The sequence below is a fragment of the Caloenas nicobarica genome, chromosome Z (assembly GCF_036013445.1).
Source record: "Caloenas nicobarica isolate bCalNic1 chromosome Z, bCalNic1.hap1, whole genome shotgun sequence".
Classification (NCBI taxonomy): Eukaryota; Metazoa; Chordata; class Aves; order Columbiformes; family Columbidae; genus Caloenas; species Caloenas nicobarica.
In genome coordinates, this window is record NC_088284.1 from 53,784,395 (window position 1) to 53,806,517 (window position 22,123).

At 42.7% G+C, this 22,123-nt stretch overlaps 1 protein-coding gene across 4 annotated transcripts in view; it reads left to right on the plus strand.

Annotated features, from left to right (window-relative positions):
- Positions 1-12,555: 12,555 nt before the first annotated feature.
- GOLM1 (golgi membrane protein 1) overlaps positions 12,556-22,123 on the plus strand; it is a 43,640-nt gene continuing 34,072 nt past the window's right edge. The window contains exons 1-3 of one of the 4 annotated variants that reach the window (XM_065657734.1): positions 12,556-12,929; positions 13,446-13,528; positions 19,895-19,941. The gene's annotated coding sequence lies outside the window, so the exon portion shown is untranslated. Of the gene's footprint in view, positions 12,930-13,147; positions 13,335-13,445; positions 13,529-19,894; positions 19,942-20,442; positions 20,528-22,123 lie in introns of those variants that run through there. The other 3 variants (XM_065657737.1, XM_065657733.1, XM_065657735.1) reach the window with 3 other exon arrangements.

Below are 22,123 nucleotides of genomic sequence, written 5' to 3' on the forward strand. Positions count from 1 at the left end.
AATGACTTGCATATTTAGGAATGGCTGTGTCACAGTGGGTTGTTTTTTTCCTCGCATCTGAAGCACAGCTTCACTATAAAATTGTACTATAGAGGGAACAGAAGACCAGGCTCTTTTGTGAATTATATGTAAAACACAAAGAACCAGGGACAGTTCTTACATTGGAAAGAAGTGATCCATACCCACCAGAGCCTTATAATCCTCACTGAAATCTTGCTTTGTCACTATGTTTTAAGAGTAACATGAAGGGGTGGCATGATGCAGCAGGAGTTTCCCTCTATTATACAGCAGAGTAACCATTTGCCTTGTATAGATTTGCTACATCTAACAAGTTACAATATGCAACAATTTGTTATAACATGTAACAAGTTTCCACTGTCTATTAGCTTGTGTGATTGATTGTTTTTTAAGTAATGCTTGAGAGTGACAGTGTTCTCCTGCATTCATGCTCCCACATAGAAATCTCAGCGGGGATTTTGCTGGCTGTCCCAGGCTCTCAGAAACTGGCACTTGGTGACTCAAGCTGTGAGAATGAACACCGCAGTGTACGAGAAAGTTTCAAAAACTTTTACAATATCCTTCTTCATCGTTGTTTTCCCAGTGTAAATATAAATATTTCTGTCTTGCTTGTTAATGTACTTGCTTTGTTTTATCTGACACTGTACCTTAACTTTTCTGTTGTATTATATGCACACTGCACATATACACACTCGACAACTAATAATTTCACCAGCTAAAAAGCATTACAGCCACTATAAGGAATAAATATATGCAGGGGGACTTAAATATAGAGTCTGTTCTCCCAAGGTCACACAAAGTATCACAGGTGGAAATAATATTCAACAGCTATTGTCTTTTGTATCTTTTATTATGCCTTGTAAATCATGCGCTGCCCCAAAGCAGACATAAATTACAGTTCTCTTGGTTGTGGAAATCCCTGTGCATTTCCAGAGCAGCATAAACATGTAAATGATTGTCACAACCAAAAGTTATAAATTCTGTGTAATGCAGATGCAAGGCACTGTCTGTGGTTTCTCGAGGGATTGCGGAGAATAGAGTAGGGGGCTGCAGGTTTTTGAAAAAAACGCTAGAGCCTGAAGCATGGCAAAAGTTGGAGATGTGGCACAAATCACAGCAGATACACTGAGGTTCACAAAAGAACAGCTGCTAGGCTTTCTTCCAATTGCTTCATGAGGTTGCCTTCTGTAGAGAGAAGGTGGATGATTAAATTTGAATGGAGACACCTAAAGGCAGCCTGGATCCTTGTTCCCTCCTGAAATGGCAATCACTCAGAAAGCTGACACAAGAAAGTATTATAGGCCTAGCTTGGAAACACCAGTTTTCTTTAATGTTTGGGATTGTGGTGTTTGTTAGTTTGGTGGTGGGTTGGTTGGTTTGGGTTTTTTGTTTGTGGTTTGTTGGTTTTGTGTGGGGTTTCGGGGGTGGGTTGTTGGTTTGTTTGTTTTTCCCTGCTAAGATGGTTTTGTCATAAGGGAAAATTTTGAAAAGTTCTGTCCTTGTAAGACAGGAGAATAATATTACCAGGGCAAGTGGCTGACAGATCATTCCCAACAGTAGGCCTGCAGACTTGGTGCACTGCTGAGCAGCCATTGAAAAACAAGTAAGAACATTTGCACCATCCGTATATCCTGGAGCATTCTGGGGCAGGCACAAGTCTGTTGGCAGCAATAGCTTGGGGAAGTGGTTCTCAGGTCTATAATTGCTTGTACGTGCAGCTGATCCCAAACTCTTAAACATTATGTTAATACAATCAGAGAAGAGAAATGATCAATGCAATTAGTCCCCACTTAGTGCTCCTGAGGCATCAAGAGGGACAGTCTGTGCTGAGCTGTGCTCCAGTGCGCTGTCACATTCTTGCTTTGAGTATATTATTTGAAATGCATTATTTTTAGAGCCTTCAAATCTATAAAGATCTATGGACGCTGGATCAGGGCCAGCTCTGACTGCACTTCTAAAAGGGGTGGCCACAGGGTAGAGCAGTGGATGAGACGCAAATCTGATGAGCTCCTGGACTATTTTGGGCCAGCCGTGTTTTCTCTGTGCCGCAGGGCAGCTAGCTCACAAAAGGTGCTTATGTGCACTTTATTGTTGGAGATAAGGCAGCCCATGGATGTGCAAAGGCGTGTGAATTGACTTCAGGAGTTGTTAGCCTTAGCATGCCACCGCAGGCAAAAGGTAGCAGGGCACCCACACACAGTTGTGTTTCAACTGTTGTCCTGCTTCCTCTTCCCAGATACAGCAGAAAGATCATATCTCTGTGCCTTGGATGATATACTGATCACTGGTGCTCCAAACAGTCTTTTGCCAGCTGTTCCTAGACAAAGTCAATGATATCATTAGCGCTGCTAGCATTGTACTTCACACAACTGCTTCTGTTTGCATCAGTAGTCCCCAAGAAACAATCTAATCTTCCAGAGGAAAGATAGAACATAATACTAAACAATACCTCTTCTCAATGGGAACTGTAGCCACTGCTGAAGAGAACAGGTGCAGGTATGCCTTAATTTCTGTCATGAAAAGAAGGTAGCAGCAGCAGGAGCAATGTATTGTCTGTAATAAAGTCCCTAACTTTCCAGCTTCCACTGCTACGATCATTGTTCAGAAAACAACAAAGCAATCCAGACAGAGCATAATTTAGTGTGGAGGCTCTAATGGGATCTTGCCATGGAGGATATATGTTTCCACAACAGCTCTACCAGCTTCCACTACAGTATCAAGAGAAGAGGTAGAGATGAGACCCAAAAGAGCATAAGGACCAAAAAGAACTTGGAGACTGCCAATTTACAGCAATTCCCCCATAAGAATAGAAATCAGAACTGTTGTTTCTACTTACTTTAAAAGCAAAGGGTCCAAAATGTTATCTCATCATTCTGATGCAAAATGTCAATCTTTCACAGGCATGGGTCACTTGACAGGCAAATTAGCATTGCCATCCTTTGTGCAGAGCCAGCAGAGACTCTGAGAACCCTTCAAAATCTAGCATTTTCCTTCCTGTCAATATCTCACCTCCTGAGCTGGGAAGCTCTAGGAACAAAATAACCATAATTTTTATGGTGGTGATGGCATAGGATTCAAGTGCTGGTGAGACTTTTTAGGTTGGCTTCTTTTGCCCTTCTGATGGTGATAACCCATGCAGGTGTAAGTTTTTCCACTTCTTCCACTTCACCCAGAAAGAAAGGGTGGAGGAAGCTCCCCGAAGGCCTGATGCACTCCACCTTATATGCACAGTTTTGTAAAGCCTTGTTTCCTAAATGTTACATTTTTCTGTTGTCTGGGAAGATTGTGACTACAGAAGCCTGATGCAGCCCCTGTAGCTGTGTAAATCAGGGTCAGCAGAAATATAGTATTTGATTAGGAATTCTGTATTTATTTTTCTATGTGACAGGGCAGATTTTTGTATTTGCCTAGAATAGTATAGAGGACAGGGGTCTCACTATTGCTTTGCTGAGCAGATGGTACTATTAATAACACAGAGTAGTGGATGAATATCCTGAAAAAGGTTCTTCCACCGCACAGTATTCACTTTTACAACCTTAATGCAGAAGTAATCAGGCAAAAGAGTTCAGTAAGTGACACAAGGGTTCTATGGACTTCACGACATGACCAATATGATCATCATGAGCCGATTTATTGCTGGTTACACTGATGTATTTATACATTCTTTACACAATTACGTACTACATCTATGTTACAACTTGAACAATGACTATCTATTACACAGAGAAAGAAGAGCACTGATCAGTTATTATCTATCATGCGAAAGCAGAATCTTATCCATTTGGCAAAAGCAAGCGGTAACGGTCTTATCCATTTGGCAGGAGCAAATGGTTCAGGATGCGACTTGCAGTTACACAGTTGCGGTTACACAGAGCTGGGTGCTTTCCTCCCTGCACCTGCATCTGGGAGTTGCTCTTCTCCTCCTGCTGTTTCTATGTGCCTGGCTTACAATACACAATGACTATCTTTGAAACACTGGGTTGTTCACATTCAGATGACCAAAAGTAAGCATCAGAGGCTTCTTGACTTTGGATAGAGAATAAAATCCGACAACACAGCAACCAGTTGACTGAAGACAGCTGTCAACCATATAGATGATTTTTGTGAACATCCTAATTTTGTTTCACCTGTTTGTCAGAAGGAACATGAAAGATGTGTTGTGCTAACAGGAGCAAAGTGACTGTGAAGGATGTTTCTTATTGGGGTTTTTTGATGTAGGAGAGTCTGAACAGTTGTTCACAACTTATGTAGCATTTTTACAGATCAGCCTGTTGAGCTAACATGTATAACATGTGCATGAGTGTTCATGGTTTTAAGAAATCCATTATAATTGAGAAAATTCAACAGGTACTCATACTATGTGGTTGTTACCATCTGGTGGCTATTTCCATACACTGCATTTTTATTTGCTAGTTATTTCTGTCCCTCCTATTATCAGTGATGCTTTTTTTTTTTTTTAATGTGTGTGCCTGTTGTGCAGTTTCAATTCTTGCAGGTTTGCAGAAAAAACAGGTTGTCACAGAGGCTGTGTCTAATATGAGCCTTCAGACTTTGCTGCGGTATGCATATTTTTTACAGTACAAAAGCTGGAGATGCTGTTGACGCGGCACATTCCAAAGGTGATGCATTCTAATCCTGCTGCGGTGTTGGGAGCTTGGAAACACTATTTGCTTAATTTCAGTGGCATCCTGTACATACCATCTTTGAGCTGCTGATGGCAAAAGAATATTTGATTCACACAGACAGTGAGTTAATATTGGGAGAAATCTCAGCCTAAGTGTGGACGATTAGCTAGCAGCCCTAGTGGAAATTCTTTGCTTTGTCTCAGTGCTAAATCACTGGCAAGGCTGTCATTCTATATTATCTCCATGTTGTGACCCATCAGATGGAAATCAGGTTCACACACAGGCACTTGTCCCTCTCAGGCACCAGTCCCAGAAAACACAGCATTGCCTTCACATATACAAATACTTCTGTATGAAACTTGTGTTTTGAACCTCTGTAAATTCAACAGAGAATACTTTTTATTTTGTCTTGCTACTTCCCCTGCCTTGCTGGATAATCCTCAGTTTCTCACCCACATTTCCAAAGTACTTCTAGCAGTTCTCACGCGACCTCTATTGTTTCCCTTTTTGCCCTGTGCCTGTATATGCAATACATATATCCTGTACAAGGTAGTACAGAATTAATGTAAATAAGTGTAAATCGGCCTGTGCTTTATAGAGAGCAGATCACTGTACCAAGATGCACCATCAGAGCTATATACTGTGGCTGACAGGTAATTATACAGACAGTCTACCCTACATGACCACATCCTGCTACCTAGCATAAACCCTGGCATGAAAAAGTGATAAAATGATCCTCATATGTTCTAGCTTCCTGTAAGCTGAAGTGAGGAAAGTTAGCTAAAACTATGCTTAGTTACCATGTTAGTTACCACTGTCCGTCCCTGCAGAATCATGACTTTGTGTCACTGACAGCTTTTCGAGAAAATATGGACTGAGACCATTGTTTCCTAGGTGGATATTCAGGATTTGGAGGGAGATTTTGTAAACCTTACCCTGTTTTATGCATTTATATCGGACGAGCCATGTGCTGTCCCAGATACACTAAGCCTCTCAGTGCCCTCATTAGGTGGAAAAAGCATTATTGTTCTGACTTATTGAGGAATAGAGAAGATTGACTGGTACTTTAACTGTGCACAGCAGAGTTCAGGCTAGAACCTGTACTTCCTGAATTTCAGTCAATTAGGCCTACGTTTTGCAAATGGCAGCCCATGTTCTAGGAAAAACAGGTTCAGCCTGTGACCTGCTTATGTGACTGTATATATATGCACAAGGTCGCAGCAATGCTTGAAAATCTGGCGTCCTTTATTGCACAAGCAATTGGTATTACAAAAATCTGTCCATCAGTGTAACATACATAGAAAAGAATGCTTTACATTCCTCTTACTGGCTTACACACGTAGAAGCTAAAAAGGTTGAAAATAAGGGACTCATTCTTTTATACATTGTTTTGGAAGAGAAAGAGAATTACTTAATTCTGGCTACGTAGGTATCCAAGGTGAACCATCAAGAGTGAATACAGCCATCGCCCGTAGGCAGTACTTTTCCTGGGAAAATGACAGCAACTCATATTGAAGAGTAATATAACACTAATCAATGAGCCTTCTGAAGCAACCTTCAGAGATATTGTATGAATGAAAAACCTATTTCCCAGAGAGGACAAGGGAGCTGTCAACGTACCAAAGATCTACAAGTGAGGTGAACAAAACGAAGTCACGCAGTGAAGCAGACAAATAATCTGATAAGGATCCTGGGCAGAGATACCCAGCTCTCCAAGCCAACACGCTCTCTGCTAAGGTGGCATTTTACCACCTTTTCAGATGGTAAGTAAATGTTGATTTTGTTCTAACAAGACCAGCCTGCCTAACTGTAATTCTTACAGTTAGCCTGGCCTTGCCCTGAAGCTGTATGTTCTCATATCAGAGCACACTGGGTGTTTTCTCTAAACAAGGTTGTGCAGTTAAGGAAGAGAACTGATACTTTGAGGCAAACTCTGCAGAGCTGAAGAAGACAGAGTGATGCTGCCATTTACAGAAGCTATGGCCAGGGCCAGCACTCAGGGTTTCTCGGTGAGAGCATAAAAGAGCTGGGAAAGGCAAAAAAACCCCCTGTTATCATTAATCTGTGATAACATGTCTGTGCTTCAGTCATGCAAAAGTGCAGTCAGATTTCAGCTGACAGTTCTTCTGAGAACATTGCAGAGGCTAATGAAGTGTTCCCTGCTTCCTATTTGTTGGTTGCTTTGTTTGTGAATGTCTTGTTTTGATTTAACATGTCAAAGTGAATACCTAAATAGAAGGTTTCTATCTCTGCGAATGCACAGATGAGTTGGAATCTAGATGAAGCTCTCAGAAGGATTTCTTTTAAAATGGAAGTAGAAAATATCATCTAATACTAATCCCTATATAAACACATAATTACTCCCATTTCCAATTAGCAACTGAATTCCAGCTCAATACAAAGCACTGTACGTAAATCCAGCTTTGGTGCATGGCCCTGATTAACGAAATTAAAAGAAAAAAGAAAAAAAAAGAGACCCTGTTGTGCTTTCATGTTAATTCTTTTTGGTAATGTTATAAACCTTTTGGATCCCTAGACTACAAAACTTCATTTCTTCAGGTTAGATCAGACGTTCAAGAGAATCACACCTTCGAAGGTAGGATCCTCAAACTCTACAATGCATGACACTGCATAGATAAGACTTGTCAAGAGCAGAGAGAGATGTCTGGCAATTTAAGTATATGGAAAAAAAGCAATATGTTAAATCTTTAACTTTATTAGGTGCTGTGCGGAGTATAGTATAGTAAAGCTTTGACCTAACTCTCACCAATATAAGGCTAATGCCTTTCTCAAGCAGTTTCAATTTTTGTGTCTCTGCTGGCTGATAATGATCTTCTGACATTACTTTACCTATGGGTGTCCAGAGGGTTATCTCATAACTGGTTTTGACACTCTTGTTCTACCAGAAAGTTTTCAGTGGCTTTGAGGATGCAGAATGATGTTTTAGATTTTTCTGGTTTGATCATTCTTTTTCATGAAAGGGTAATAAGAGTTGGATTGTTTTAGATTATCATTTAGTAGAACAGGAATGTTAGGAAATAAAAAATGGTTCAAGGTAATCTATTTCTCTAAAAAGTTTTGAGAGTTGCTCTTTCTCTGTGATGTGATAGGAAAGCTAAAAAACAGAAAAAAGCCAAAAGATCCTATAGGATCAAACCAAAAAGAGGCTGGGATGTAGGACTGATAAGGAAGTCCGAAGAACTTAGATCTCTTTCAGTTACTATTACATGGTAGTAAACTTTTAGGTAAGATATAGATGTGTGTAGTTTCTTTCATTGATGTAAAATCTCTCTTTCTCACTTTGCTTCAGAGAGGTAGAAGTGAAGAGTACAACAGGAAGTCTGCTAGTGTCAAAAAAAGTTTAATCAGCACCTTTAACGCAGTGAAGCACTGGTTTTCATGCTTGGTCTTTTAGGATGTTTTCCCTGTTGGTTGCTGTTGAAAAGGTGTTCTGACTAGAAAAGACACAAGATAAAATCTTGGCCTTTAACAAGTGAGCAACTGTACTTTTTTGGCTTTGGGAGGAACAGGATTTTAATGAAGAAAAAGTATGCCCAGCTAACATCATCGTTTCGTTTAAATTTCAGTGTGAGTGTAGGGTCTGAAGATGAGGATCTACTTCAAGACAATGGCTCTTACATTTGCTTCCTCTGTACCTCAGTAATGTAATCCTTTTTTTTTTTTTTTTTTTTTTTAATGGGGGGTAGAGGTGTGAGGACAGGAGCAGGAGGAGGGCTGTGCATAAGACGCATTCCATCTGGAAAGTCAGAACAAGTCTGTCGTTATGGTAGGAATTAAAAACAATGCCCTAAATCTTGCTTCATCTAGGCCAGAAGTTTGAGTTATTCTTACAGTTCTTCAGCATTTAGAAATCACTGTAAGACGCTATCTTTTCTCATTAGCTCTCATGGCTGATCTTTTCATAAGTATGTATTGTGTTTTCATAACAAGAAGGAAGAATACAAAGTTTCAAATACTAGTGCTGTGAAAGCTTCCATAAAACACAAATCCTTGTCAATCCTTTTGTTCCAGGATGGACATGAAATATTACCTGAAATACCACCAGTTCAAGGAGTTTTAAGAGGTAGGATACACATGAATGACATGGTAATAAGGGAAATGGTTAACATGGTATGTAAGCATTTGATTTTTCATTTCATTAAAAAATATCCAGGGTACTAGTAATATATATATAAAAGTGAAAAGTGATTGCCAAAATTCACTCTACACCAGCTCTATATAATTTCCCTGGTTATGAGACAGACACTCATTATCAAACCTAAGATTTTAAATTACTTGCTTGGGGCTGCATGGAAACCAATGGCAGGGATGGGATTCAAATCAAAGTTCTTAAAATCTGTTGTCTCTCTGCTAGACCAATGCTTTCTTGCTTGGCTACCATGGATAGAACAAAACATTTAGTATCTTTTAAAGATGAAGTGAGAGCACTTCTGTTGTATGGGAGAGGAATAGTAAGACATTTGTTTTTCTCTTCTGACTGCAAGGCAGTGTGACTTAAAAATGCGCTTCTTCACAAGTAGGCAGAAAACTATGGAATTGGAAGGAAAGGCTACCTCCACATCTCTCATACGCATGTTTAAACAGGGCAGATCAAAGAAGAGATCGGCTGCTTGCGTGATCAACAGATCTTGTGATTACAGGTACATTTTACAGGCACTTGGGAATTCAGGTAACATACAAGATTGCATGGAATCATGGAAAACACTTCTTGTGTTTGAGATGTACTCTGCATCCAAGCCACTGAGGTAATACACCTTAGTTAACTAATGAACCTTCAGAAGGGCCCAAACTAATCAAGCAGGGTTTGATCCATGCCTTGTTAATGGTCATAACATGGCACTTAAAAATGCTATAGCTCTTTCCCCATATGTTATAAAGGTAAATAATTAGCATCCTTGTACTTCAGTTAATGAAAAAAACACAATGCAAAATTAGAAGATATTTTCTAAAATAGAAAAGGGTGAGGTTAGCATTAGAGTTTTACATTCACGGAGATATCAGAAACATCACAGAAAGCGTAGACACATATCACTGGGCTTGTAATATCTAAAAGCTGTAGACTGTACAAGTCAAGTAACTATATGTCAGCATCCCACAGTAAACATAGTATGCCCACATTTCAGAACAATCTTTCACATGGATTAACTCTTCTGATTTATTTGTCCAGGAGTTTAAGAAAAAACAGATGTACTTTTCGCATAGCATCAACTGTGAAGTACTTTGTACCTCAGGTGTTTTCTTTTTAGGGACATTTTAACACCTAGCAAAACCTACTGCTTACAATAAAGTTTCTGTACAGAGTCCTAGAAACATGACAAAGCTTCTATAATAAAGGCATCTGCTGAATACTGTTATCTTTCATGAGATAACTCTCGATGCTAAAAAAATGTGCACCACCATGAGTTTTAATTTTTTGGACACAGATGAAACAAGATTTGTTCCTCTACCATTGACTAGTTTGCTGACTCTCAATTTTTGCATGTGAATGCATCCTGGTTTCAGTGCTGTGCCTGTTATATATAGGTATAATCAATGATCACAAATCTACTGCTGTGTTTTCAGTTAATCTAATGACAAACAACAACTATTATATAGATTTGGGTGCTTTTAATCCCTTTTTCTCAAAGAACAACTGATTTTCTTCAGTTTAAACAGTAATTTTGATTTTCACAAACACCTCTGGAACAGATACAAATTGTAGAAGCGAACCACCTCCAGCAGCCCTCTGCAAATTGCTTTACTTCTAGATGATGCTCTTCAGATGCAGCATTTAGGCAGCAGTAAGTCACCAACACTCAGCCCTAGTATAGAGTGTTTTTTAAGTACAAATCTGGCTTCTTTCTCAAGGCCAACTCTCTCCTGGGATGAGGGTCACATCGCCTCTGTGATGCCCATATAGACAACCCCTTATCAAGTGTATTGCTCCTAGTACGGGTTCCAAGAGGTCTTGCTGAGATCCTCAGCCTTTCTGCAGATTAACGTATGTAGGTGTGTGCTCCTATTGGCTTCAAAGCAGGGTTAGAATATAGTTCTGAAAGACCATCACAGGATTGTGAATATGTAGCAAACAAGAAACTGTGCTGAGTGGTCTGGCTGCTGGATGCCATCCATTTTGTCCTTCTAAACCAAAATGAGTGGTTTTCTTTCAATAATTCTTTGCTTTACTGTGTTTATGTCCAAAGATAAAAACATGTATTTTGGTTAGTTCTCTGTTAAAATACATGGCTATTTAAATAGAGATACATTTTTATTTATGTTGCATGCTCTACTAATTTTTGTGTAAGATTGGTTATAGTTGTAGTTTAAAGTATTAATTAATAGGAAAAGAAATTATGGCTATGAAGATTAAATAGAGCAGCTGTTTTGCTCATGTAAGGACCATTGCTCTGTAGCATCTGAGCTTTTCACAACTTCCTCTCTGCCAGCACCAGTTACTGGTGTTTTCTGAAACACTGGTAAGTGATGACTGTTCATAAACATTTTGAACTAGTTCTGTCACTGTGTTTAAATGTGCAAACTGCATAGTGCTGTATTTTTTTTTAAGTTAACTTCGTCTCATTGGATCCATACTGCGGACAGTGCTGGAATTAATAAAATCTTCACTCTATTAAAGATAGGCTTGATAGCCAATAAGGTTTTGAGTCTTGTCAGTCATTTCTGTATCTAAATGATTTTTTTTCTCCTTGCCCCCCCTGTATTCTGGACAGAACTGCCTCTCCTCAAGACAACCTCATGAGCCAGGGAAAATAATGGGATTATTTCTCCAGCATTTTTAGCTGCTTGTAAGCAAGCAGGGCAAAATCAGTCATCAGTGGTCCCAGCTGCAGACAGTCTTAATTTTTTTTTCTGCTTGCAGAGTTATTCCTAATGAATATTTGCATTAGTATTTATTTTTAATGTCTTCTTGTCGTACTGACAAAGACAAATGAACTCTTTTCTTAGTCTCATTGTGGTTTTATAAATCTCTACAAATATTGGAAACCCTGTTTCTAGTCAAATTATAATTCTAGACTTAAGCTGTGCTGGGCTGCTAAAGAAGGATCCACTTTTCCTTAAATAAATACTGAAAAAGAACAGAAAAAAAGCTTCCACTTGGGAAATCACATATATCCCTAATTAGAGGGATGTGATCCAACATGGCTTTGAACTTGTCAGAAGAAAAATCTGTTTCTGAGCTAGACAAAGCTATTGTGTTAAAAAAAAAAATCCGTCCTATGAAAAAGCTAAAATGCAGGTCTTACACTGGAAAATTTTTAAACTGCCTTCAAGAACGGGAAAAAGGTTCATATTCAGCATTATCTTCAGACATGTGGAAGACTGCTTTGGTTAAATTTCTGCTTTATTCAGTTAGAAATTTTTTGTTGTTGTTATATCTACCATATCATCAAGGAAATGGATCTCAAAATAAAAGCTTCTATCAAAGATTAATAAATTCCTTTGCATTTTTCACAACTGCCATTGCAGCAATTTTTATACTCTGCTTTTACTCTGATTATCTTACGCCAGCAAAAGCTGATACCCAGAAACAACACGCAGATCTAGATGGTGGACAATGTCCAGCTGAGCTAATGACCGTGGCAGAAACACGTTGCTTAACTTTTTCGTTGTTGGTTTTTACTTTTAAGCTTTTGAACGAAGAAAACACCCACTTCATCCATTTGGCTGTCAAAAATAAATATTAAAATAGCCTTACTGAGTTTTATTTCGCTCGCCTCTCGTCTCCGACACTCAGATTTTCCCACACGTCGCTTTCCAGAAGCTCGAGGCCCTGTGGTCGGGACTGGAAATTCGCGCCCCGGCTAATGGGGTTGGGGCTTTGCCTGAGCTGCTGGGCGGGGACGGGCCAGCGGGGGGACAGGGCGGGCTGGCGGGCAGGGCCGGGGTGCTGCTCCCGGCGGTGACCGCAGGCAGCCGGGGACGCGCGGCCGTGCCGCAGCCCAGACCCCGCCGCACGGCTCGGCCGCTCCCGAGGCGGAGGCGCCGCTGGGACAGGGGAGGTCCCGCTCCCCTCCCGAGCCGCGGGGCGGCCCCGGGGTGTCTCGGGCGGGGAGCGCCGTGGGGTGGCGCGGGGGCCGGGTGCGGGCTGCCCGGCAGCGTTCGCTGCCCCTGCGGCCGCCAGGCTCCTTCCTCGCCCTGCGCCTCCCCCGTCCCCTCCCCTGCCCGCCGTGCCTCCTGCCGCCGCCCCTCTCCCTCGCAGCGGGCGCCGGGGGCTGCGGGAGGCGCGGCGCCGGCCGCCGCGTTCCCCGCTCGGCACGGCAAGCTGAGGTGAGCGGCCGAGGCGCCGCGGGGTGGGCTGGGGGCTGGTGCGGCCGGGCCTGCCGGGAGCCGCGTGCCCGGGCGCTGCGGCGCCTGAGGCGGGCCGGGCCGGGCCGGGCCGGGCCGGGCCGGGCGGGGGTGCGCGGCGCGGCGGGAGGGAGGGAGGGAGGGACGGACCGCGGGCCTTGGCCTGCCGCCGCCTGGCTGGCTCTGCCCCGCCGGGCTCGGCTCGGCCGGCTCCAGCAGCCGGTGGCCGGCGCGGGGAGAAGAGCGGCGTCTCCGGCGCGGCGCGGCAGCCGCTGGTGTCGGCGGGAGGCGGGCGGTGGGGCTGGCGGAGCGGGCGGCAAGAAGCGGCCCCGGGCGGGCTCCGTCCCGAGGGAACTTCCCGGTCTCCGCGGGTGGGTGCCAGCCAAGGTACGGGGGCGGCTCGTGTGGGCTCAGCTTGCGTGCGTGCCTGACAGTAATAGCGCTTTATTTTATTACTTTTTCTATCCAGTCAGCCTTCCCTCTTTGGGTCTTTTGCAGAGAGGAGGGTGTTGAGCCCAAAACAATTCCCAGCGGAGGTAGAAACAAGGACGGTGTTGGAAATCAGAAGGGGCCGTAACAGGGTGAGATAGTCTGGCCCAGGTGCCCCTTCCCGGGAAGGGTCGGGCCAGATGGCCTGTCCAGGTCCCCTCCAACCCGGGCTGTGACCTGAAACTGTTCACCCTCCTCCTTCGGAGACAGCCCTGCTTCAGCCGGCTCGCTGCTTTCCCTCCCCTTGGGCAGACACGGCTGTGGGGGTCTCTCTCTCCTTACCCCCGCCGGGGTGGCTGATGGCCTTTTGCAAGTTTGTGCCTCCAGAAGCATTCCCACTTCTGCTTGGAAAAGTGTATCCCCCACCTCCTCAGAAATGTTGGCTCAGCTGTTGGGTACACCATCAATATTGGGTTTATTTCCTGCACCCGGAGGACCTACCTTGCTTTGCTTTCTTGGATTCCATTGTTAACTTAAAAGATGGGAGTAGTTGATCAGGTTTTTGATTAACCTTGCTCTTAGCTTGAGTCTTTTAAAATGGCCCTTCATCTTACATCTTAAATAGTTCTTTATGAGCAAAGTGCTCTTAAAATGTTGATTTTTTTTTTTTCTAGGAAGTGTATGCGTGTGTTTTACAGTGAAACCATGTGTGTAGTGTTGCAGGGCTGGGCAGATGGTAGAAATTTTGTCACTTTATCACCACATATCTAAACTTACTGTACACTGTTGCCAAATGTTTTATTTTTTAAGATTGAGAGTATGTTCTATTAATCGTGATCCTAACAAGATAGTCTATGTTGCATGGGAAAGATACAAACTACAAAATCTTGTCGTAAACAGAAATGAAGTGTCTGATTAACTGTTGAGATCGTTCTGGTGTATAAGTTTGCTTGTTTAATTTTATTTTCATATGTGGTATTTTCAGGCGGTAGTAGTATCATCTGCAAGTACACCTAGACAGAATGTCTGGAAGCTTTGTGTGGGTATTTTGGAAAACGTTGTCAAGTTACTCTTGGTTACCTAACTTCCTTCATCAGTATACCTACATTAAACCTCTAGTATCTGTTTAGCTACACACCTGTAAGTCTCTTTAATCGGACAAAGGTCAGGATATTGTGAGTGGCTGGTTAATAGCTTCATGTAAAGTAGTAATTTGAAAGAAGAGATACTTCCTGAGTTGAAAAATAATTAGTGGATGAGTGGTAACAACAGTCACCCTCTTTTTCATACTCTGTTACTTCTAGTTTAAAATGCATTAGAGAAGGAAAAACTATGATCTGAATTTAGTTATCAAATGATAGTTATTCCTGAGAAAGATGAGAATGCAGTTGCTGAATGTGTTGTGGTGTAAATGCTTCTCTCCTTCCTGTTCCTGTGAAAAGTTTAACTTGATAGTTTGGGCAATAGTGACTCAGTGACATCCTGTGGCATCAGTGTTTGAATTTTTTTTTTTTTTTGGTGGTTGCCACTTTGAAGTGCACCAGTACAGAAGTTTGAAAACTGGCTGCTGCTGAATGTTTCAGGAGGTGGTTTTGTGTGTGTGTGTGTTGGGTTTTTTTTGTTTTGTTTGTGGTTTTGTTTGTTTTTTTTTATTTTGGGGGGTTTTTGTGTATGTATTTGTTCGGGTTGTGGGGGATTTTTTTGTTTGTATTTGGTTTTTTGTTTTAGTTATTTAAACTCCTATGGAAAGTATTTAGAAAGCTTGTGGTCAGCCGGCTTGAGTTCATTGTAGAAATTCTTTGGCCTCTTTTGACTTCCAAAAAAACCCAGCCTCAAACAGCGTTGTTGCAGAGGATGATAAGAAATCTGTGTGTGGTGTTTTATGACAGTGTATTAGACCCAGTTCCTGACCCCTGTAGCCAGTCATTGCACCCTTGAAAGCACAAAGGTTGCTGCTGGCTGTAACTGATTCTCACCATGCAACTGTGAATGACAGTACCTGTGGGTAACATCCAGCCGTGAGTGAGAACCAACAATTGCATTTATATTTAAAGGATGATTGCTGCTCTGTATTAACCACATATAAAACTAAAAATGAAAGGTTTGGCCTCATTTTTGTCAATTCTCCATTTCCACCCGCCCCCAAACTGTCACCTTTTTTTTGGAAGACTGGGTGGACAGATGTTTGCTCTCTGATTCACTCTTTTAAGAATTACTTTCTGAAATGTGTGGTGTTTTGTTGTTGGTTTTGTTTGGGTTTTTTTTGATAAAATAGTTTCTAGTACCTTTTAGTCTGATTTAGTCATGTGTCAGCATAACTAACTAACTGTTGTCAATGGAAGAGGTTTTGATTAGCTTGCTTGGTTAAGCCGGTATATTTTATTCAAGCAATCAGACGTAGGAGTTTCATAGCAATATCTGAAAAAACAGGTAATTTATTCCAGAATCTCACTGATAAATTGAGGAGTCTGCCAAACGTGGGGATGGCACCACCGTCTGTTTGTGGGGATCCCTTGATGGGAGGAGGTTTCCCCCGCCTGGAGGACAGGCAGCGGTCTGTCAGCTGGTGTGGTTGGGATGGGGTTGTGCGTCTTCTCAGTGCTGTCCAGTAGCCCTCAGGTCCTTGTCTTTTTTTTTTTCCCCCTCCTTTTTGTTGCTGGTTATGGCCCTGTCTTTCCAAAGGGGTTTTCCTAAGGCTCTGTACTCACTTGGAGGCACAGACCTCCAGGTAAAGATGCACCTTCACTTTTCAGTGGCTCCTCCAGCTGCATGTGGTCTCCACGTGCTGGCTTTGCACCAAGCACTGGCTGGGTGGTGGAGGAGATGGTTGGTAGACAGGTGAGCAGGCAGGGGATAAGAGACCCCTTTTTTGGCTACTGCTGTAAAAGGGAACAAAAAATGCTTCTATAAATACATCAGCAACAAAAGGAGGGCTAAGGAGAACCTCTGCTCTCTGGTGGATTTGGGGGGAAACAGAGTGACAGAGGATGAGGGAAAGGCTGAGGTAGGAAATGCCTTCTTTGCCTCAGCCTTTAGTAATAAGACCAGTTGTGATCCAGGTACCCAGCCCTCTGCGCTGGAAGACAGGGGTGGGGAGCAAAATGAAGACCCAATAATCTAAGGGGAAATAGTTAGTGACCTGCTACACCACTTAGACACAAGTCAATGGGGCCAGATGGGATCCATTCAAGGATGCTGAGGGAGCTGTTGGAGGTGCACACCGAGCCACTTTCCATCATTTATCAGCAGTCCTGGCTAATGGGGGAGGTCCCAGTTGGCTGGAGGTTGGCAAACGTGACACCCATCTACAAGAAGGGCTAGAAGGAGGATCTTGGGAATTATTGGCCTGTCAGTCTTACCTTGGTGCCAGGGAAAGCCGTGGAGCAAATCATCCTGAGTGATATCACGCAACACATACGAGACAACCAAGTGATCAGGCCCAGTCAGCATGGGTTCATGAAAGGCAGGACCTGCTTGACCAACCTGATCTCCTTCTGTGACAAGGTGACTCACTTAGTGGATGAGGGAAAGGCTGTGGATGTTGCCTACCTAGACTTCAGTAAAGCCTTTGACACTGTATCCCACAGCATTCTCCTGGAGAAGGTGGCAGCTCATGGCTTGGACAGACATACTTTTTGCTGGGTAAAGAACTGTCTGGAGGGCCGGGCCCAAAGAGTTGTGGTGGAGTCAAATCCAGTTGATGGCCAGTCATGAGTGGTGTTCCTCAGGGCTCAGTATTTGGGCCAGTTCTGTTTAATCTCTTTATCAATGATCTGGATGAGAGAATTGAGTGTGCCCTTAGTGAGTTTGCAGAAAATACCAAATTGGGTGGGAATGTTTATCTGCTGGAGGGTAGGAAGGCCATACAGAGGGTCCTGGACAGACCAGATTGATGGGCTGAGGCCAGCTGTATGAGGTTCAACAAGGTCAAGTGCCAGGTCCTGCACCTGGGTCACAACAACCCCAGGCAGCGCTACAGGCTCGGGGAAGAGTGGCTGGAAAGCTGCCTGGTAGAAAAGGACCTGGGGGTGTTGAGTGACAGCAGTGTGCCCAGGTGGCCAAGAAGGCCAACGGCATCCTGGCTTGTATCAGAACTAGCATGGCCAGCAGGACTAGGGCAGTGATCGTCCCCCTGGACTCAATGCTGATGAGGCCCCACCTTGAATCCTGTGTTCAGTTTTGAGCGCTTCACTACAGGAAAGACATTGAGGTGCTGGAGAGAGTGCAGAGAAGGGTTACAAAACTGGTGAGGGGTCTGGAGAAGAAGTCTTACGATGTATAGATGAGGTTCTTAGGGACATGGTTTAGTGCTAGAGTTAGGTTATGATTGGACTTGATGACCTTAAGGATCTCTTCCAACCAAAATGATTCTATGAATCTTCTCCACCACCCACCCCCTGGGCTGTGCGCTGCTTTTATTGAATTCTTCATCTGTTCTGCTTGTTCATGCTTGGCAGGTCTCATGCAAATACACAGAGCTGGACATTGTGAGCAGAGACACTTGGCTTTCTTTCTGGGACTCTGAAGTGCACAAATTGTTTTGCTCTCTTTGCCTCTGATGTCTTAGTCTTGATACTTAGTCATCACAGAATCACAGAATCACAGAATGTTAGGGATTGGAAGGGACCTCGAAAGATCATCTAGTCCAATCCCCCTGCCAGAGCAGGAACCCCTAGGTGAGGTTACACAGGAAGGCGTCCAGGCGGGTTTTGAATGTCTCCAGAGAAGGAGAATCCACAACCCCCCTAGGCAGCCTGTTCCAGTGTTCTGTCACCCTCACTGAGAAGAAGTTTCTTCTCACATTTAAGTGGAACCTCTTGTGTTCCAGCTTGAACCCATTACCCCTTGTCTTACTGTTGGTTGTCACCGAGAAGAGCCTGGCTCCATCCTCGTGACACCCACCCTTTATATATTTATAAACATTGATGAGGTCACCCCTCAGTCTCCTCTTCTCCAAGCTAAAGAGACCCAGCTCCCTCAGCCTTTCCTCATAAGGGAGATGCTCCACTCCCTTCATCATCTTTGTGGCCCTGCGCTGGACTCTCTCCAGCAGTTCCCTGTCCTTCTTGAACTGAGGGGCCCAGAACTGGACACAATATTCCAGATGAGGTCTCACCAGGGCGGAGTAGAGGGGAAGGAGAACCTCTCTGGACCTACTAACCACCCTCCTTCTAATACACCCCAGGATGCCATTGGCCTTGGCCACAAGGGCACAGTGCTGGCTCATGGTCATCCTGCTGTCCACCAGGACCCCCAGGTCCCTTTCCCCTACACTGCTCTCTAATAGGTCATTCCCCAACCTGTACTGGAACCTGGGGTTGTTCCTGCCCAGATGCAAGACTCTACATTTCCCCTTGTTATATTTCATTAAATTTTTCCCCGCCCAACTCTCTAGCCTGTCCAGATCTCGCTGGATGGCAGCACAGCCTTCTGGCGTGTCAGCCACTCCTCCCAGCTTGGTGTCATCAGCAAACTTACTGATAGTACACTCAATTCCCTCATCCGAGTCATTGATGAATATATTGAACAGTATTGGTCCCAGAACTGACCCTTGAGGCACTCCACTAGATACAGGCCTCCAACCAGACTCCACCCCATTGATCACAACTCTCTGGCTTCTCTCCTTCAGCCAGTTTGCAGTCCACCTCACTACCCGGTCATCCAGTCCACACTTCCTCAGTTTTGCCGTGAGGATGCTGTGGGAGACGGTGTCAAATGCTTTGCTGAAGTCAAGTCATGCTGAAGTCATGATTGTTAATTATCTGTACTGACAGATTTCTGGATACCAGCTATCCTCCTTCAGCTGAGTACAATAAAAGAAGGAATTGCTCAGACTGAGAGTATATTAATACAGGAAATAAAAGTATGCTGTATATTAATTTGCTTGAATCTCTCAGAGTGTAAAACATCTCCCTCTTGGTGAAGCACTACTAGGTTGGCAGAGCAGAAGAATGAAATCTGCTGTTCAGAAGTCAGGAATTTTATGCTCTACCAGATGTAGAACACTGTGCATGTGATACAGCATCTCATTTTCACATCTGTAGTAAACACTACTGAAAGATGGATTCCGTCATGTTCAGTAAAATCCCTTTCTTACTTATAAAATCAGAAATGTATTTTATTTTAAACTAAAAGAACTGTGCCAAACCAGATGTTTCGTGGAAAACAGCATGTATAAATACATTTTCATGTAAATGTAGTGACTGAGATTGCATATCTCTCCTCCAAAATGTGTGCGTGTGTGTATCCATGATAGTTACATAGTTTTTATTTTTAAACTGGTGATAGAGGGAATATCAGCATTGCAACTGTTTTGGGTCTGTGGTGTTCAGATAGAAGATGCTTTGTGTGTTTCATCTCTTTCCTCTTCCTTTTTCCTGTTGAGCATAAAAATATATTCTCCATCAACGTAAATTATTTAAGGGCAAACAACACTGGATTTCCTAGAGAGAACAATGTATTGGAGTCAAATATGCTTTAGTGAAATCAACATTTTCTTGCCCGCTTATTTTTAACAGCTGAAAACGGCAGAAGAATTGCTGAGGCTGCTGGATTCGTGTACTCGGTAAGTGTATCAGCATTCCTTTAATATGGTTTTGTGCATGTGTTTTAAGCTCTACGGTGAACTAATCATTCTTCCTCTGAACAATGTTGTTGCTTTACCTCTGAAAATTTTTAATCTAAACAGCTAGTCCCATATATTTATCCAGTAGTTAAATTGCAGTGCAAGTTGTTACTGCTGACAACACAGACTACTTTCTCTATTTCTAACTGCCAGGAGGAAAATACCAACTATTTTATTCAAGTAACACTTTGAGTGGTGCACTGTATATTACAGTCCATGTTTTCAAGTGTACCAACTAATACTCTTACAGTGAAGAACAGGTTATGAATGACTTCATGGCAGGTGACCAATGTAGGTTTTTTGAAAAGTAGTATTTTGTTCCAGTAGGCAAAAGTAAATTCTTTCAATTATCTTGTCTTAGCTGATGAGGCAGTGCTGATCATCTCCATTTTCCACCCCTCATTGTTACCACTGTGGAGATCTGTGGTTCTTGATTTTCAGGGAATCTGTGTAAAGCGAAGGTGGCTCTGTACTTCTCAGACGCTTCTCTTAGGATGGCACAGCAGGAGAATAGTCTGTGCAAGATGTATGTGTTTCTGCAATTCTTAGCTTTCTATTGGAAGTTTGTGCATGTCTGTGTGTGTTTTAGCCTACTGTATCTTGTTTTCTTTGCTTTACAACAAAAATGCATGGTTCATCTTTATGCCTTTGCTTTTTCTGTTGACCTGCTTCAGCTGTACGTGGCCCCATGGTTGTCCACTGGAGCTGTGCTGCATGTGTTGGTTTGCTCCACAGCTGAGGTTCCTTAGGCAAGAAGCTCGAGATTGAGGTGTTGGACCTGTGCAGCTATACATAATTTTTTCTTTGTTTGTTTGTGGGTTTTGTTGTTGTTGTTGTGGTCGTTTGGGTTTTCATTTTTTTGGGGGGTCTTTTTTTTGCGTGTGTGCGTATGTACATGAAGAGGCAACATTTTCAGGAAGCCACGTTTTACCCTTAGGCTCTATATATACCGTATCCTCAAATACACACAAATTTACGAAATTTTCAAATGAACAAATAGATTCAAAACCTTCACCAGTCTGGCAGTATCGTGCACTCCCTACTGAGAAAAGAGGTTTTTATCTTAAATTGAATGCAAAGACATGACTTTACAGAGGGCACTTGTGCACACTTAGGTGTAGGTGAGCTGTTGAAGGACTTAATGTAGTCAACATATAGCAGAATCAGCATTTCTGGTACCTGCTTACTGCTGGCATCACCTTTGTCCCCTGTGATTACCGCATAGCTCTACATGCAAACCCTTTGAGCGTTGCTGCCATTTATTAATTTTTAAATACGCTACAACCTGTGAATTACATCCATAGAGAAGTTGGTTTATTTAAGAGCGTGCATGTTGAGAGACCGTACAATATATACATAGAAAATGTACCCTTTTCAGATTTAGGTAGTGTCTTGTGATGCATCCGTGTTTGCTGTCTGTTTGATGTTCTGTGCTCATTTTTTCTGGCTTCCGTCTGCAGGAGTGCAAAAAGAAAAAAACGTTGATCTAAGTTTACAAGAGAACAATCTGTTACAAACTCTGCCCAAGATTCCTAGTGGAGCTTGAGGATTCATTAAGCTGGTTGCTATTGCACTCATTAAGACCAGATTTTATAACTCCATGGGATGCATATGACCTATTTAGAAGAGAATTGCAATGCCCTTATCCTTGCTTTTCTGATAAGATGGGTTGTTTCGCATAAACAAGCCAAGTCTCAATAGCAACCAGTAGTACCCTCGGTACTGCTCATTTGTTAAAGCAAGGTTATTTATATTCTGTTAGGAGCAGAGAAAGCAGCTGAGGATCAAAACAAACCACTTAATATAACTTATGGCAGTCAATGGAGTGTCTGCTAATTTTTTTTTAATTTTTATATTATCCTTAAAGTATTATGGTTCAATCTAATTCATTTATTTATTTATTTACAAATTTGGAACCAAAAAGTTAAAACAGTATTATCAGGGGAACAAGTTGAAACTCCCCAAGTTTGGGAAGCAAAGTGCAAGTTACTCTTGAAACAGCGAGGCTACGTTTATTTTGTGGCAAAACGGGATAACAAGGAATCTATCCTCTATCTGTAGACCAGTGTTGTCTAATTAGCTTTTTGGGTGTAATATATGATAAAAAAATGGCTGATTTATT